Source organism: Gavia stellata, chromosome 2, assembly GCF_030936135.1.
Source record: "Gavia stellata isolate bGavSte3 chromosome 2, bGavSte3.hap2, whole genome shotgun sequence".
Classification (NCBI taxonomy): domain Eukaryota; kingdom Metazoa; phylum Chordata; class Aves; order Gaviiformes; family Gaviidae; genus Gavia; species Gavia stellata.
In genome coordinates, this window is record NC_082595.1 from 60,017,225 (window position 1) to 60,036,160 (window position 18,936).

Consider the following 18,936-nt stretch of genomic DNA (forward strand, 5'->3'; position numbering starts at 1 on the left):
GTCACACTCCTTCTATCTCCAAATGAACATTCAGTTATTTACAGACAGTGGAATGGTCTTTGCTTTCTATTTCCATCATATAAAGCCGCAGATCTGGACCCTAAAGGTGCACTCAGTTCTGAATTCTGCTCAGCTTTAGGCAGCTTTAGTGAAGTAGTTCACTGAGAGTCCAACAGGAAAAGCTCAACCAGATGTACAACACAATAAATATTTAGTGATAAAATGTATAGTGTTCTTGCAAACTTCAGGAATAAAAAATACAAACTACAAAGATGCACAGCCAGAGGTGGAATACCAATAGGCATGTTCACATACAGGTTCTGCTTCTAGATTAAGGTTTTGTGGGTTCTAAACAGTGGTGTGAGAATATTTCTCTTTTATCTTTATTTATCCATCCTTTGAGGATAGGTCAGAACAAATAATACTTGATTAACCTATAGAGGTCATTTATGCCAAAGTATTCACCTGAGGAATAGGCTTGAAGAAGAGTAAGATCCATCCCATCTACCTACCGATTCCTAGGTGCAAGTTGTATGTCATGAGATGTAAGATTGGTTTACCTAATTCAGCAAGAATTGAGGTAAATTATGAGTCTTTTTAGCTAAGGCCTGTCTTCCTTATAACATTGTCTTCCTTATAACTTCGAACTACTTGGTGAAATGTAGAGCAGGTGTTTTGATCTGAATAGTTCTGCCACAACAACAGAGCTAAATACAGCCAATTTTGAGCAAGGACTCATTCTCAGTGGTAATCAATGGTAAGAAACTGGAGGTGTTTGACCAATGGGAAGCGTGCAGGAAAAAGAGAAAGGGAACAAGATGCTTGAACTCAGTCTTTGGAAGCATGTAGACCTGTATCTGAGAACCATTTGTCTAATGAGTTCCATAACTGAAATGAAAGATTTTTTCATATTGCAAGTGTGAATTTTAAGCTGAAGCCCTTTATCCATGAAATAGATGCAGTACATGCTTGAAATATTATATGGAAAAATAAAGTCACAATCTGATATCAAGCTGTTATGGTGTCTGTGTAATGACAGTGGCTGAATACCAGCAAAAGACAAACTATGGCAGAAACTTGCATTTTTTTCTACACCTTGATGAGAAATGGGTTTTTTTTTTTGTTTTTCAAAACCAGTCTATAAATGAAGGAGAAATATCTGCTTCCATTTGATTTTATAGCTTAATTAAGGATATGCCATAACAAATTCAGTAGATTTCAAATACAGGTTATATTAGATATACATTATTAATAAATTAATAGAGATAGGAGTGATTTTTAAAAATAAGTTTATATTATATTTCCAATAATCTATGTAATCATGTGCAATACTGCACAAAAATTCTAGCAAAATAACTGTACACTTGCAAGTTGTTAAAGATGAAAGTGACGGTTATTGACTTAAGATCATGAGATGTAAATAAAGAGGCAGAAAAAAAGGAGAATCAGAGACGTAAGTTCCATTTTTCATTTCCTTCCCAGGGAGGGGAAAAAAAAGTATTGACACAGCCATTTTGTCATGTCTGGTGTGGATTTCTGTGGTGTTTCTGCCATGTAATATGCCACAGACTGGATTTGACCATTCATTTCGAAAAGAGCTAGCTCATGTGAAGAGAAGAATCAGTATCTAATAATATGGAATAACAGAACAACATATTTCTAGTACAAATAATGTGAATTTCTAATCATTCTTCTGCAGATTAACTGCCATGGCAAAAGCCATATAACATAGCCAGCATTTACAGTGAAGATGAAAGAACGTGAAGCCACCTTCTAAAGGTTAAACTTGGACAAACTTGCCTTTAAACTTTTAAAGACACTACATGAGGCCGTTAAGAAATTGTGTCATTTCTTTTTCACCTCCTGAAGGTTTTCCCCTGTTCTTTAGCATTATGCAAGGATTTAAGATTTAGCATCGTTCTTATTTTGTAAAACACGAAGGCAGTAAAGCCTCCACTATTGTACTAAACCTAGGATCAGAAAAAACAAAATAATGCACATCTGAATATACTTGACAATAATGCAAGCAAACAGTAATATTTTTGCTTGTAGCAAGTATTGGTAATTTTGAAATTATACTTTGCATTTACATGTACTAGTTATTATTTTAAAATTCCAGCTTAAAAAAGAATCTCAAGATGCTGTGACGTAGTTCCATCACATTGAAAATATCTGGTTCGGTCTGATTGTACAACACAAAGACATATCTCCTGTTTGACCTTTCTGTAGTACATGCCAAGAACCCATCAGCAAAAATAAGGTTCAACATCAGAATTAAATCACAAACAGCGTTATCTTCATGAACATAATGGATCTTTTATAAAGAGACAGAATTTCTTTTTCTTCAGACTTAGAGAGATTAAGGTCACATCACAGTATGTTAAAATACACAAACCTCGATAATCTTTGGCAGATTTATTACCTACCACACACTCACAGATCCCTGTGAATCTTTGTAATTCTTAACATGAACAGCTGGTAGTAAATAACCAAACATAAAGTGCTTGATGGAAAGAGAAAGGTACCTTCTTATACTCCCAGTGAGGTTCTTCACTGGAAAGCTAATCAAAGAATGATTCAGAAGAAAAGCTAAAAACAATGTTCAGCTTGTTTTTGCAGATGTCCCAACTTTTGAGCTTTAATTTATGGTGCAAATATTTCAGTAAAACAGCAAATACTAGGGTCTGAACTAGATGAAATTTATCAAGAACTTCCAGCTTATTTTTTTAAACCCATCTGATTTAGCAAAGTTTTCTATTTGCAAATACTTCAGAGTCAGCTAGTTGCACGGGAGAAAGCATTTAACACGTTAGGAGGTGGAAGAAAGAAAGAAGAGCAAAATGCTAGCCAAGCAATAAGTAGCATTAATTAAATTTCTGGATTTTTTTGTTTGTATGCTTGCTATCTTTAAATTGTGGAAGGTTTCTGTAGGAGGCTTGGAAGGAGGGACTTGGAAGAAACTCTTTCTTTGAGAGTGTTTTGAATGCTTTCTAGAGCTGGGTTGTTGACGGACATCCTCTTTTTGCCTTGTTTATCTGTAACAATTGCTCACATGAGCAGGGTGAATACTCTATTCCCAGCATGGTGCAGGGAACACACGCTGGTCATAGACTGACCTCATGGCAGCCCTATAGAGCCTGTAGAGAGTAATTGAACTGTATTTGCTATTATTATCATCTTTGTTACGGGCACAGGACAAATTGCAGCCAGTCCCACTGAAGCAGTGGGATTCAGAGGGAGACAGTGAGCTGGTGAAGGAAGCTGGATTCCAGACACTTGCTCTCAGCAGTCGTGTTCTGCCTTCTCTCAGGCCTTCGGAAGGATGGGGAGTACGTAGAGTCCTGCAGAAGGAATATGTAGCCACAATATATCTTCATTTGGTGAAAAATGCATGCTTGCATGTATTTTGAAGTGCTTTTTAGGCTCAGCAAAACCTCTTTGTTTATGCTGAAGATTCACATGCAACTAACACTTGGTATCATCTGCAGCATAGTAAATGATGACCTCATTTCCAGCTGTCTTTATCATTTCTCATCTTAGCAAAAGCAAAGCAGATCTGGGAACGAAGCTGTCTCACTATCAGAAATGCTAAGTAACACAGAACGCAGCATGCATCTCTCAGGAGTCAGGAGCAGTATCAGTTGCATCCTCTGTTGTTTATACTGGCTTCGAAGAAGGTTCCGAATCAAGTTCAAAGTGCACGTCACTATCTTTTAAGCACTCAGGGGGTCCAAGGCATATCAAAATTAATTGAAATTATAAGACGTAGTTTTTCACTCTTTTGAAAGAGCACAAGTGATGGAGAAATACACCTTTGCAAGAGAAAAAAGCTTTCTCAGAGACTAGAATGTACTCCCTGGGGAAAATAAAGCTCTTAAAAACTGCTTTTAATAGCCTTCTTCTCCCTTTATCCTCTGTGTTTAGTATAAACTCACATCCCAAAACCAGAATAACTCCTTATCCATCCTTCTTCCCTTGGGAAGACAGAAAAAACTACAGATATGGCTGTCACACAGAGCAGCTGGATGCATTCAAGTATTAAGGTAATGAGCATGGAACAGGATGGAGTTGAACAGAATACAATAGCATAACAACCCCATCCACAGCGAATGGTGTATTTTTGGCTCATCTACAAGGTATGGGAAAAGAACAGTTAGACATCTTGATACAGCCCTGCATGCTTGAAATTAAACTTCATTCTTCACTCAAGTCAAAGGTCACTCTTAATCAAGCTAGCTGTAAATGGGTAGTTGATCAGCAGTCTACAGTTTAAGGCGGTTAGCTATGTTGGCCGATTGCCCACACACCTTGCCTGGGGAAATCATATAACCATATTGGTCAATGGATCACCTAAACACAGATGGACATCTAAGCCTGAGCCTCAGACCTCATCACTGGTGTCAGCCACTGTGTGGCTTTTACATTATCTGAGCCAGATACTTAACTGAATTAGGCAAATTACACTGTTTTTCATCTACTGAAAATCTGGCTCATTTCTTTTTTTGTATCATCTCTTACTAAATTCCAGGAAGCAATTTTCAAAAGCCATGTCCTCATCACCAATAGCAATATGGGGTTATGAAATTATAGCCCATGAGGAGACAATTTAAACTAACATTAAGGGCATTTCTGTATTCAGATCTCTAAGAACTCATCAGAAAAACCATAATACACCAGAAAAAAGTCCATATTAGTTTTTTTGTCTCACCAGGTTTAGGAGTGTAGCTGCAGATAATCATCTTTGGATAGTGAATGGTTTGAACTCATTATTCAACAAATAGAAATCAATCTTTATAGGCAAAATTTTCACTGGTTTAATGCAAGGAAACATGACAGAAAAAACACATTCAGGTTATTCAGCTTTCAGCCCTGGACATAAGGATAGTTAATCACCTGTACACTTACTCTTCAGAGCAGGTCAAAAAGAAATGGATGATACTTTGGTTTTATCCAATTCAGTTGCTTAATAATGCAGTTGCTTGATTGAACAACTGGACTACTGCAGAGTGAAACAGAATTTTTTCTGTTATTATAGGCTAGCAGTAAATTAGTACTCACACAAGCAAGGGCTTGTTCAGCTGGGCTGAAGTATGACTCGGTGGTGTCTCTGAGTCACAATTTCTCTGGATCTGGGGTTGTGTAGCTCATATATCAGCCTTTGTTCAGGTCTCTGCTTAGCCCCAAAGTCTGTTCTTATGAGTGTAAAGAAATTCAGATAGACCTAGAGGTTTATTCACTGAACCTTTTCACTGTGTCATTTGCTTTTCATTGTGTTCTTTGTTTTGCATTCTGTTATGCCATCTCCCCCCATGTATATGCCTCCGCTTTGTACAGTTCCCTGAGCACAGTAAACCATGGCTCTTGCATACTAATTATTAGCTATTTCCTCTTACCTTAGGAATAGGAATGGAAGAAAGAAAAAGTCTGGCATCTGAACTAGTTTCACTTTTACTTCCTGCAAGATTTATCATTGTTCGGTTCCAGAGTGGAAGTGCCCTTTTGTTCACACAGCGAGCATCCTATGTTGAGTCTTTTGATTCCTCTCCCAAACCAGCTTTTAAACCACATATCTGCATTCATTCCAGTGGTGTCATTTTAAGTTTTCTTTACTTCGCTTTTTCCATTCTTCATCTCCACTTCAGTTGCTGACTCTCTGGTCATTTTCTGTTGGCAACAATAAAAATTATATGTGTATATAAATTGCCAGAATGATTAATTCTTCATGACTGTCTCCTCTCATCTTCATTTCCATTTCCCCAAGCATTTGCATATGTCCTTGAATATTTCATTTCAATAATTAAAGTTTCCAAGTTGGCCCATAATGCAGAAACCAGCAACATAGTCTTTTTTCTCTCTCTCTCTTCCTCTTTCTTTCTCTTTGGCATGGTGGGAGTCAGTATTTCTACAAAAGCCTGCCACAGACATTGGGCTCTGTGCCTTTGGAAGAGTGAAACAATGTTGGGAGTCACTGGGAAGCTGTGTGTGCCAGGGAAACCCTCTATTTCAAGTGTTCCTGTTTCACTGTTATTTTTTCCCCTCTGGGTTCTTTTGATGGTTTCCAGGTCTCTCTTCTGGGATTAGACTGTTTTATTTGCTGTTGCTACTAGGAAGCACCATCAAAATGGAGAATTAAAAGAATCTTCCAGTCTTTTTAGTTCAGTTCAACTTGATTATATGAGTGGCATTCAGTAGCAAAAGCATTTAATAAATGTGCAAGTGCAGTTTAATTATATCTAGACTGTAGCAAAATTGGCATTAAAATCCTCTAATGCTGAAAATAGAAGTTGCAATTTTTTTATTTTTTAAATAGTGAATTCATTATCAAAAGAGAAATCTTCATCGTATGTTGGCAACTGGTGCAATTATGTGATTCTTGCATTGCTTTTCTCCAGTTTGTTCTTCCATTATTAAGTCCATTAGACTAGCATGAATAAAGGACTATTAAAATGACAAGCAAGACTATACGATAATTTTCAATGCAGTCACTTTATCATTCTATTCATTATGTTCCATGGCTTATATTTTTCTCTTTGTGTTGTTTTTCACCGCAGGTGTCCTGTCTCGTATAATTGTTCCTCTCATAAGGTCACAGGTCTTGGTGGAAACTGTGTTGCATATATCAGCATATCAGCAACATCATCTTCCATCAGACTGAGAATAAACGTTCTCACGAGGAATGGGAACTGTAACTCACCTTTTCCACTTAACTGAAATGGCAGAAGTTGTTCTGGACAAGAGAGGTCAATACCAAATGCCTCAGAAAGGAGCAGTGAGACTGAAGGTGGCTTGCAGCATTCAAACAATCAGTGCCAGTTCCAGATAACTTAATGTTTAATCTTCAATACATTACAAAAAATTGCTGACCACCTGTTAGCCACAACTCACTTCAGAGGTTTAGATTGATTCTGACACCTGAATTCTAATGCCAGTGAGAGTGTCAATGATTAGTTAGCCTGCTATGATCTTCCCCCTCCTCCCCCTCCCCCAAACATGTTTGTATGCATAGCCAACTCACATGTAAAAGCAAACAAACTCCCCTCACTTACAGGTAAGCTGTCATCTAACACCTTTCCCTATATTTAAGGACCCTTTCTTTTCCAGGGTGTTAGTACAAGAGGTGTGTATGAAAGGCAGAAGAGAGATCCTTCACAACCACTTCTTCCTGTCCATGTGGCCCCATGCCCCTCCTTCTTTGACATTTCTGCTCTTTTCCTTTCCAAGTGATATGCTTACTTGGGTACCTGGATGCTGCTCTGCAGTTGGCAGTGGCAGCCCATCAGGATGCAGCACAATGGAGGTTTTCCAGGGTGATCACATCCTGCTCCATTCACTTCCCTCCTCTCTCAACACATTCAGAACACTTGCTTGTGATCAGGCATGTACTTGTGCAAGAAGTGCCTCTAGGATTTGGGCTACTCTGCTGAATCTCTTCTGCTCACTTTAATTTAATTAACTTGCTCTTTTCCCTTGCCTTGCCTTGCTTTCCCACTCTCTCTCTTCCCTCTTCCCTCTTCCCTCTTCCCTCTTCCCTCTTCCCTCTTCCCTTTTCTCTCTCATTGTCTATTTTTCTCCTTTTTCCTTTTCCTTTTTTCCTCTCCTTCCTTTTCCTTTTCCTTTTCCTTTTCCTTTTCCTTTTCCTTTTCCTTTTCCTTTTCCTTTTCCTTTTCCTTTTCCTTTTCCTTTTCCTTTTCCTTTTTTCCTTTTCCTTTTCCTTTTCCTTTTCCTTTTCCTTGTCTTTTTTCCTTTCCTTTTCTCCTACCCTTTCCCCTCCTGTCCCCTTTCCCCTTCTCCTTATTTTTCTTTTTCTCTCTCTTTTTTCCTCTTTCTATTTCACAAATAGGACTTCGAATAGCCAGAAAAAAAAAGTCAGTTACTTTGGTCACTGTTATGACTCAATACAGATTTCCTATCAATGAAAGCATGATGTACTTCAGATTCCCTCAGTAAAATAGTGTGCTGCATGGAAGACAAAAATCTTACCTTAAATTGTGAATCACAGGCTTGTCTGGAGCTGAAATTTCAGTTCCAAGCTTTTGTATTTCAGATTGACTTCAGTTCATTAACAAATGCGGTTCTTAAATGATAGTAACAGTCCATATGGGTTATATTCTGGTTCAAGTGCAACTTTCTCATGCAGGAGAGTCTATGAATATACAATTGACAGTTGTTGTAGCTTTATATCCTCTGGGAAACAGACACAGAAAGAGATTTTGGCATAAAATACCCAAAACAAGGGCAAAAAAGCATTCTTTCATCAGTATGTTATCATCTATTTTTATTTTCTATGAATATTCAAAGAACAGAACTAGAATTTTGGGGAAAAATGTTCATGGAAATGTTAATGCAAAATAAGAGAAAAGCATCAGATCTGTGCATTTAATTTTCAAAAGTATGCATGAATCTTTACTTGGTGCCTTTTTTCCCTGCTTCGCTCTCGACACAGCCAGCACTCCCACTAGAGTCAATGAGATTCTGCCCCTCTGAGCAAAGCCACAGTCAGAAATACCAAACATTACACCTCAAGTCTTGTGACAGAGTGACTTGAACACTGCCTTTCCGGCCTGACCTCATACCCTCCCGATTCCTCAAAATCAAACCATCCAGAGTGTCTCCTTCTGGGTGTCCAGCCCCTCGCCATCACTCTTCACAACCGACCCTGCCTTCTTTCCTGCAGCCCCCTCCATGGTGGGTAACAGAGCCATGACTGTTTCACAGAGCTTGTTCTTGCTGCAGCCCCACAGCCACAAAAGTGTATCAAAAAACCAAGTGAAAAAGCCAAAAGAGCGCACTGTTGCTGACTGGGACAGGGATGAATCGTGTCATAGTTCAGAGCACTGTTGTCGCTCTGGCACCGAGTCACCGTGCTCGGTCTCTGCCAAGGCGGGTGTCAGCTGGTGAATTATAACATTGGCAGACAGAACAGAGATAAGCAAAAAACACAATGCCAGCTGCTACACAGAACTATTCTTTCTGGCCTGCTGAATACAGAAATACATTGTGTAAATAAAGACAGACAGCTTCATTATGCAATTGTCTGCTACTACGTCTCCACTGAAGAAGTAGTATTGATTCTATGATTCTATACCCAAGCTCATCAGGCTAATGTGTTCTGGCTTTCGGACTCCCAGTGTAGTAAGAAATATAGTAATGTAACTCTCTAACAATAGTTCTACAGAAATATGTGCTCAATGGGGAAAGAAGGTCCTGGTTATAATCTAGTCATTTTGTTTCTAATAAATGCTTCTTACATCTATTTGACTCCAGAGCAAAACATCGAAACAGATACACTCACCTTACATGGCAGATGTAAGATGTAACAGGAGTTAACAAATAATCTCTGTATAGAGATATCACTGTATCTTTCCATCAGTGGAAATCAGCAAATAATTTTTTTCTGTTACATTTTAGCCCAAGTGGTAAAGAAGCACTGAATGGGAAAATTATAATAGATAAACCACAGAAATGAGCTGAAGTTATCTTGCCATAGTGTGTTGATTAAAATGTCGTTTCTACCTTCTTTCACATAATTATCTTTGCAAACGATGCAGGGAGACACTTTAGAGTGTGGGACGCAAGAAGGCAGCATTTAAGCAAACTTTAAAACGGCCCAATTCACCTTTTGCTTTAACCTGAGCTCCTTAACTGAACAAAATGAAGTGAGGAATGACTGCAGATATGTTCTCATGGGTGAAAAGCAGATGAAACTATTCATTTGAAAATAAAGGAAGGGAAAGTTAAATCAGAAGCATATTGTGTTGAATATTGCAGGGCATTCATCTCTGGGAGTGCTAGGGAGTAGAAGACTCTTAAAGTTAACAAAGTGGGAGTATAAATAGACTGTAAAGAAAGGGTAAGCAGTGTTATTCTCAGCAGGAATTAGTCAACTATCCAAAGCTCATGAGAACGATTCCAGTTTTCAAGGGGCAATTGTGTCCTAACTGGCTCAGCTATACATTTGTTGGGATCCTGGAAGCAGTTGTGTGAACTGTGAACAGAATATTGAGAAGGGAGAAATTGTGTGGGAAGCTACTCCTGATTCCTGAACTGACTTTTTTTAAGTGGGAAGAAGGGGTGGGGAAGGCCACAGCTTGTTTTAAGCCCCTTTTAGGTTCCCTTGCATTCTCGTAGGAGGTTATCAGCATTATGCAGAATTGTTTTAAAATGGTGATCACCTGAACAAGTCAAGTTGAATTGTTGCGTAGATGCGTTGTTAACCAAGGAGTAACACAATGATGAGCAAAGGTCTTCCTGGATCTTTTTGCAAGCTCTGTTTGCTCATGCACTCTGGTTTATGAAATAGCTCTTATCTAGCCATCTCACAGCCTGTGTAGGAAGTCTGCAACTGTCTGACTTCGTTCAAACGGTAGGTGACGTCTGCTAGAAAAATGTTACAGGTATAAAATGGCACAGTCAATTTTGGAGCTGAAGCTTCCGCTTAGTGATTAAAGGGATACGTAACAATGTCAGAGGGAGACCTAGGCCAAAATTATGTGGCAATTTTCAAAACACTTGTAAAATCATATAGTCTGCTCCATTTGGAGTTGAGCAACCTCGATTTGTGGTTCAGTTACTCTACCATTTCAGATATGTGAATAAATTCACATTGCAAGCAGTGGTTTTTCTGTGGATTTCTCTTGGGATGTTTACTGGGTAATTAATTTTAGCGGCATTGCAACCATTAAATTAGGGATTGCCAGCATTTTAAAAAAATGCAATAGTTTTAAAAGCTGCAAAACCCATTACTGCTTTTCAGTCAGATGTTTTGTGGCATAAGATATTCTAATTCTAGGAACACATAGAATATTATTAGCGTACCTGAAGCAAATGGCTGAATTAATATGCTTCTTAAAGATTTATGACTCCAATAATTTAATTCTTCTTTGTGTTTATCTTAACAATTCCAGGGAGCTTGGCTCAATTATTTTTTACCTTGTGATTGCTCTGAAACATGGTCATCACTCTGAAAACTAGTAAACCCAAAGAGAACAAGGCTGTTGGTAATAAGGCTTAACCTAAATTTTCAACTTTTTTGAACAATATTTACTTTGTTGGGACCCAGCCAACAGGAATCTGATATGGCTATGCCATACACATTTACTGGTCATTGCAAACGTAAGAGTAATGACAGCACTGAAAGGAAAAATAAGCACAGACTCAGCAAATAATGTAGAGAATATTTGCTTTCCAGAAAAAAAGGGCTTTCTAACCCAAGCAACAGGCTCGGAGTGCTTCTAAGCGCTGAGTGTGGCTGCAGGAGTCTTGGGGGGGGGGGGGGGGTGGGGGGTGTGTGGGGGGGGTGGAACTTTCCTCCTGATCCCTATTCTTTGCAACCAGCAACCCCCTTCTCTTCTTCCATACCTGCTGCAATATTGCTTGAGACCCATGTCTACAGTCCAGTGGGTCAGCTCTGCATGTTTCCACCCACCTTCTCCTGCAGTGGGAGCTGAAGTCCCATTCACGTGATCATGGCAAGAAAAACGGGGGGGGGAGGCAGAGACTGATTACTGCAGTAATATGTAGTATTTGAATGGTTGGACTCTGCCTCTTCCAGTATAGGCAGAAGCAACATAATGGTTGTAGTCATTTTTTTACTCCTGCAGTCCTCTGCTCTAAATAGGTCATGTGTTCCCTAGTCTCACTCACTCTAAGTATATGTATGCCCTGTATCATGATGTGAGTGCTTTTCATCCACACACCTATGCAACTATAAACTGGGCTTTGCAAAATAATTATTTCAGGATGTAAATAATTTGGTTAAAAATTAAGTGAATGAAGACACAATAATGTCTGTGATGGATATTGTGTTTGTCAGCAATAACTGTCTATATTTAGCTATCAAAACATAAAAGTGGGATAATGTCTTCCAGTGTTACAGAACTTTCAAGGCTATGTAACAGCTGTTTAGGCTAAACATGGGATTCTTTCATTGCTGTTCTTGTTTCTCCTACTTACTCCCAAGGTCTGATATGCTTTCAATTAACATCAATACTGTAATAATTTTTGACAAGGACTCTAACCATTTTTGCAGCATTCCTAGAGCTGTGGGAGACTGGACCCTGATTACTGGTCTTGAATGTCATCTCATTAAATATATATATATTTTTATTTCTGCTAACTGTACCTAGATGAGGCTTTAAATACCATGCCAATGTTATTTCTTTTACTGTTACTCTTTTGTGACTCCACATCTCCAATTTGGGGAGAAGATGAAGTCGTGACATACTGTAAGCAAAGCTGTTCACGGGCATTTTCAGCATTTCCAGAAGCTGGAAATCTCCAAGGAATTTTCTCTGAAAGCTCTAAACCAAGTCATTTGAAGAGCATTCTGTACCCTAAGACCCAAGCCTGTGGCTTCACAACTGACTTTCAAAACTCTTTTCTGTATACTAATAAAAATAGTTTGATAAAGCTTAGTGCAGCCTAAAGCTTGGTCCCCACCCAATCTGTATGCACAGTATCCACTGTTCTATTCTAGTGCAAAATTGAATAGCAGAAATAAGCTGTTTAGTTTGCAATACTGATAGTTTAAATTACAGTAGTGGTTGAAGACAACACGAGTCTACTCCTGAATGGCAGAACTGTCCAATGGCCAGGGAGGAGGCTGCTTGAGAGCCTGTCTGAGACACTCTTCTCTTGCATCTTCTGTCTGAGTACACACATGTCCTTGCCTTGGCTATAACACAGCCAGGTCTGGCCAGAAAGTTTCCCGGGTCAAGGCAAAAAGCTAATGAGACTCTGATTTTCCCAATCCACCCAAACACAGCTTGTGCGTTCTTCAAGCCAGGTATTTCTGACACTGAACATGACCTCAAAACTGCTTATTGCAGCATAGCTGCAATGACTGTTCAGAAGTTCCTTCTCCTTTGCACTAGTGTACATCAAAAATAATGCAAGCCCTCCCTCCTGCTCTCCCTCCCTCCCTCCCTCCCTCCCTCCCTTCCTTCCTTCCTTCCTTCCTTCCTTCCTTCCTTTCTTCTAGGAGGTGTATGTCATGAGGTAAAGGGGAAGTGGGAAAAAAAACTTCTCTATTTTAGAAAGAAACTAATAGTAAAAGACAAATCCTGATTAACATTTGAGAGCCCTAGTAGTGCTTAAGGCAATGTCTTGAATGTACACAAACATACCTTTTTCTGTCCTACAGATGTTGTTGTCAAACCCCTAAATGTAGGCTCCCAGAAAATCAACTCTTCAATGTTCCTCTTTGGTTTTTCCCTAAGTTTTCTCCTCTTCCTAATTTTAAAAAATAAGCTTAAAAAGTAGGAAATCTATATACAGCTCTTGAGTAACTTCTAGTTCTTCACTCATTCTTTACTATCCAGGCAAACTATTGGTTTACTACAACTACAGCATTAACCAACATAATTCATTCATCATATTGTGACAACACAAAACAGAAAATAAGAACACCAGCCTCCTGCCAGGCTTTTCTGAAAATAAATGCTTATTTTCTAGATCCTGAACACTTTAGGCAATCATCTCAGGAATCCAATATAACTTGAAATACAGAGGCTAGAAGATTAAGAGTTATTTCAAGCTTTTTTTAGGAATTCCCAAAGTATGGTGTGATGCCCTGGACTCCACTGGAATTAATGCAACACAAGTTAAAGTGCATAAAAGTTAAAGCAAAATACATAACATAAAATAAAGTACAAATGTGAAAACATCACCTCTCTATTTCTTAAGCAGATGCAAACCTCTAAGGAAGAACTTTTCAAAGTATCCTAATCCTACTTTCCTCAATGTAAAAGCTATGTTTAAGAGTATAGTTAGTATTAAAGGTATCTGTAAAGTTTCTGGACTATAACAGTAGGCCACATAAAACATTATTATTGACTTGTGAAATAAATATAAACATAAGCAACTGTATTATTGCTTGCACATTTAAAATTCTATATTGATGGTAAGCAATTGACCTTCAAAATATTCCAATGAGCTATGTAAGTGTGAGTATCTCTGTTATACAAAGGAGGCAGGTAGTACTTGCAGTTGCCATAATTCAAGCAAAGACCTTTAAAATGTCAGCAGCAAGGCTTTATTTGAAACCTTATGCACTTTTGAACTCCAGCTTTAAATCATTTTATGCCCCCCCCCCCCAAAAAAAAAGTCTCTGCACCTCTTGCTATAAGTTTGACTCCCCCATTCTCCTACTTCTCCTGCCCCCTTCCCTAGGCAACTTTCTTTACATCCTTCCTTACACCTACTGTGAGATGCCTCACCACAGAAACCTGAAGCTCTTTTATTAGGGTATATTTTATTCTTCACTGAAACAATGTCTCCACACACGTGAGTGAAAGTTGTTCCATTATAGTTCTGCTTACTTTTTTCTAGAGGAGAACCTTCCCCAGTGTGCTTTGTCTTCTTGCTTGTTTAACATATGGCAAGGAAATCGCTATGGAGACTGTAATTTAGTAACTCCAAAAACACTTTCTTCCAAACATCCTAAACTCCTTGGCTCTGTGTTAAATCCTTCAGTGCAAGAGGTTAAGGTACACTCGGGATTAATTTGGCCCAATAATTTCTTGTGTTTACTTGGAAAATCTTGGTCAAGATGAAACTTGATTAAAAAAATGAAGAAAACATCTTTGACAAAACATGGTTCTAAAATATGTTTTTCATTTTCTGATCATCTCTGAAATTCAGAAAAAGAACATTCTAACTGCAAACAGGAACAAAATCCATCCTGACTCTAATTATTAAACTGATGAGATAACTGACATGATCTTATCTGCATTGCTGTCATTGGCTGGATCCAAAAGTGAATAATCCCAGTGTTGCACAGTCCCATTTTCTAAATAAGAAAGAAGACATGAAGTCAGCCTCAGGGTTATTTCCTGATACAGGAATAAAGGTCTGGGTACAGCATGAAATATTTATGCCAGGGAACTGGGTTGTTGTGCCCCTTTTTGCCCACATAGGGTCAGAGGGATAGGGGACAGAAGACTTACCCTGGAATCCTCCTGTCCCACAGATGTTGGCTTGGGCTGTGAAGTGCTTCTGCGTGGGAGAGCCCATGTCCCAGACTCATCTGTCCTGTTTACAGTTGAGCAAACCTACTGCTGCAGTATGGCCCTTCTGAGTTGCGTCTGCTTTAGGGACAGATCACTGTGTGCTAGGTCATCTGCCCTAGCACTCACCTCCTCTCCTAAAGCAATACAGACATGCTGCATCACTTTGCCTGAAACTCCTGCTAAATTTATGAAGTCGCTCTCTAAAGCAAATACACAACTTAGGACTTCAGCTGGCTGTGTTTATCTAAACTCCCCGATGTCTTGATTTGACCTGAATGGTCACCAATGCAGCTTGGGTTTTAAGTGGCCTGAATTAGAAATTGGGCAGCTATCATCTATTGTACCTATATGGATACATGGGGAAGAATCAAAGCCACCCATGGCTTGGCCTGGCAAATATAACTTGTATAGGACAAAAAAAGAGGGCTAGATCCACATTTTAGAGGCTAAGAGTTTTGATCAGGTCTACACCCCTTTTTATGACTTCTTTCCACTCCAGAAGTTGCCCTCAGGCAAGTAGCCCTTGTGTCTGAGCAAAGTGCCCTTGCTTCCCCATTAACAAAAACATCACAAGTTTTCTTGCTAGTGTCACTTGGCAGTGATTTTTAAAAACGAGCTGTAGACACAAACAGCAACAGTGATAATTTATTCCAATCAACAGTGTGTTTGGAGAGGTGAAACTAAGCTGAACCTTCTTCCATTTCCCCAATAATTAATAGCAATTATGCAGCCAACCCCCTCCATCCAGTGCATAATGGTTGTAAAATTGGCTCAAAATGCTGTATGACTGAGATGGGATTGAGTATTTCTCTGATGATGTTACATACATCTATTTTGTTGTTTTTGTAGTTTTTCAGACATTCAGTGTCTCCTGAGGCACTCTGTGCTGTAAACATCAGCTAGCCATTTTACTTGAAAAGCCTGTGAACGTGCAGGTTTACAAGCCATGGTGTCCTCTGTCTCTGCCAACTTCACTCTCACTTCTGGAACTGGTCTGTGCTTCTCCCTGCCATCCAACAGGCCTCCAATGTCTCTCTTGTTTCCTTCTCCTCACTGGGGACCACCTCTCCTGAGACTGGATAAGGCCAGTGTCATGACTGCTTTTCTGTCACCCCATACAACTCCCTGTGGCCTTTACAGTTTGGGATATAGCCATACCTGGCCCCAAAGCTCAAAGGTAGAATTTAGCTTTCACAGAAGTAACTCAGATCCAGCTTAAAGTGTCTGTAGCAAGGGTGACCTACCCAATGAGCAGTGCAGTGTGGTGCAGATCACAGCTATATGATCTTGTAAAATGGGCAGTGCTTGTTGGCAATCCAGCTACTAGTTTTGGAGGCTGAAGTTCAAGGGCAGTGAGGAGGATGGCCAGTGTATTGGACAAAGACTGTGAGGTAAAGATGGCAAAATGACCTACAGGAAAAATATCGCAAGGCTATACTAAAGGATAAAGATCCAGGAAAAGGGAGAAGCTCAAGGATTGGGAAAGAAAGAGAGAGAAACCTAAAAAAGAAAATGTGTTAAGAGAATTGGAAGTAGCAACAAGAAAAAGATCGAGGAAAAGTGAAAATTTAAATGAGAAGAAAATACATTAATGAAAGAAAAACAAGAAAAAAATGCATGCAGCTCCAGAATTAATAAGTGTTAGCAACACTTCTACTGTATCAGTATTTTCACATCAGAAAACGGGAGGCTGAAAAATCAGAGTCTGTGTGAAATGCAGAGGGTCTGTTACAATCTTGTGAGTTGAGACATAGGAGATCTTTAGGATGATTGTGGCTGGGGAGTGGCCCCAGGGTCATGCATTGTATTTCTATTGCAACCATGGGTTCGATTGCTCTACAGTTGTCCTTGTAGATAGCTGAATGAAAGCACTGACAAGATTTAGGAATAATTTATCTAGAGAAAGCTTACCGTCTTTGGCCAGAAGAATAGGCCTTTGTAACTCCATGCAAAAGGGAATATGGAGTCAAGGTGTCACCCCAGAACCACAGAAACAGCTTGTCCACTCTCCTTTTCTTACACATCAGTCATCTTTGTTGAAATACCTCATCTATTTTAAAAATACAAAAAATACAAAAGAATCTCCTCAAATATATTGTTTCTTCAGCTCCACAATCCTGATGCAAGCACTGGGATTGCATCCCTTCCTCCTTTACTTTGCTTGGGTGGCCCTGTGGCATAGTCACAACGTTTATGAGCAACGTGAAAGAAGGAAAGTGCGAGCAACAGGATGCCCGATTCTGGAGATTACAAAATGCACTCCAGACAGGCTAGCAAATAATGTAAAAGCTTAGAGAGCTGATCCAAAAGATCTGCAGTTTTGGCTAGACACAGCCCTGCCTACATTTAACCCACTCAAGATCCAAAGGTACTTCTCTGTTCTATGTATGCCTAATGTCACCTCATCCATTTAACAGCTGTATGTGAATCATTAAATGCTGTATGTATTCCACAGAAATGTTATAATGCCTTGATTCTATACACCAAAACAAATCTTTGCTGTCTGTGGTGTTACACAGAGGACTGATGTGATCAGATCTGTGGCATGCTTTGAAGATGAAGACTGCTAAATATGATTGCTATTATTACTATCATGTGAAAACCAATGTGTGTTTAGCTCTTCAGAAGGAGGGAGAGCTCCACTTTTTTATCTCTCTAAGAATACAAGGTTAAGAGTGTTTGGGTTAAAAGCAGTCAGAGACAATGTATATTAAAGGGGCATATTTGCCAGAAAGCAGGGAAAGGACCTGGGGGTGTAAACACAGTAAACAGAGCCACAAAGCTGTCAGCAAAATGTATTTCCACAGTCAAGCAGTAAAGTGCCAGAAAGCGTACACAGGGACTCAGAAAATAAGACAGAGGAAATCATTCCAGACACCTACATGAGGCATACCCAATTTTACACCCTATATTACAGAGATGATATCACATGTTACAGAAAGCAGTCACAGAAGCCTAGCAAAAGGAATAGTCTAGGAGTGCTGAAATTGTGCCTATGCTACATTTGCAGTCCCTAGAAAGTGATTAAAAGAAACATATGGTTCAGACTTACCACTTTTCTGATTTGTGAGTTTAAGCACACCAGAGGCATGTTCAGCATATTGTAGATTTTTTAATGTACTATTATATTCTAATAGTTAGGGGCCAAATTATGTTGCTCAATGGATGGCCATCTTCTATCATCTATTTCAAGCTATTATTAATTTTAGAATACTTAAAATGTCACCCACCAACAAACTCTTGGTGCTGATGGCAATACTTAGAGTTAGAGTAGATATTAACAAAACCAAACAATTTATTTCAAAGTTCAAGATCATGCATTTATTTCAATACCTAACGTTGCAAATATTTTTTTCCTCAAAAACCTTAATGTCTCTGTTAAGGTTTGAAAGAGAGAGCCACTTATTTTATACAGTCTTTGCCTTTCCACTTATTCTTCCCCATCATGTCTATGTTGGTGGAATTATACAATGTTGTTTCACATCTAGAAACTTTAAATATGTACATTTAGTGTTGCTTGCAAATACAGTTGGCCTTTCTTTGTCTCTCTAAATAAAGAACAGACTTTGTGCTCTGATAATTTGCTTTGGATATTTTGTGTTCTCTTTTCACCCTCTTATATAAAACATACTCTTTTATTTCTTTGGTTTGAGCAATAAAACCATAAAAGCTCCCCAAAAGTAGTTAATGATCCCTGTATGGATGGGTCCTATAGTCCCTGGCACTGTACAGGAGTTGTGCAGAATGAAATATCTGCAAGTGCATCACTGCAGCATTTTACAATACACATCTTTCTTTACAGTTTTACCAATATGCATCTTTATTTAATTGTGTTATAAGCACAGTATCTATACTGAAGCTGCAGAACTTACAGAAGAAATGCCAGTCATAGTATTTATTTGGTGTCATCTTTCATGTGGAAAGACTT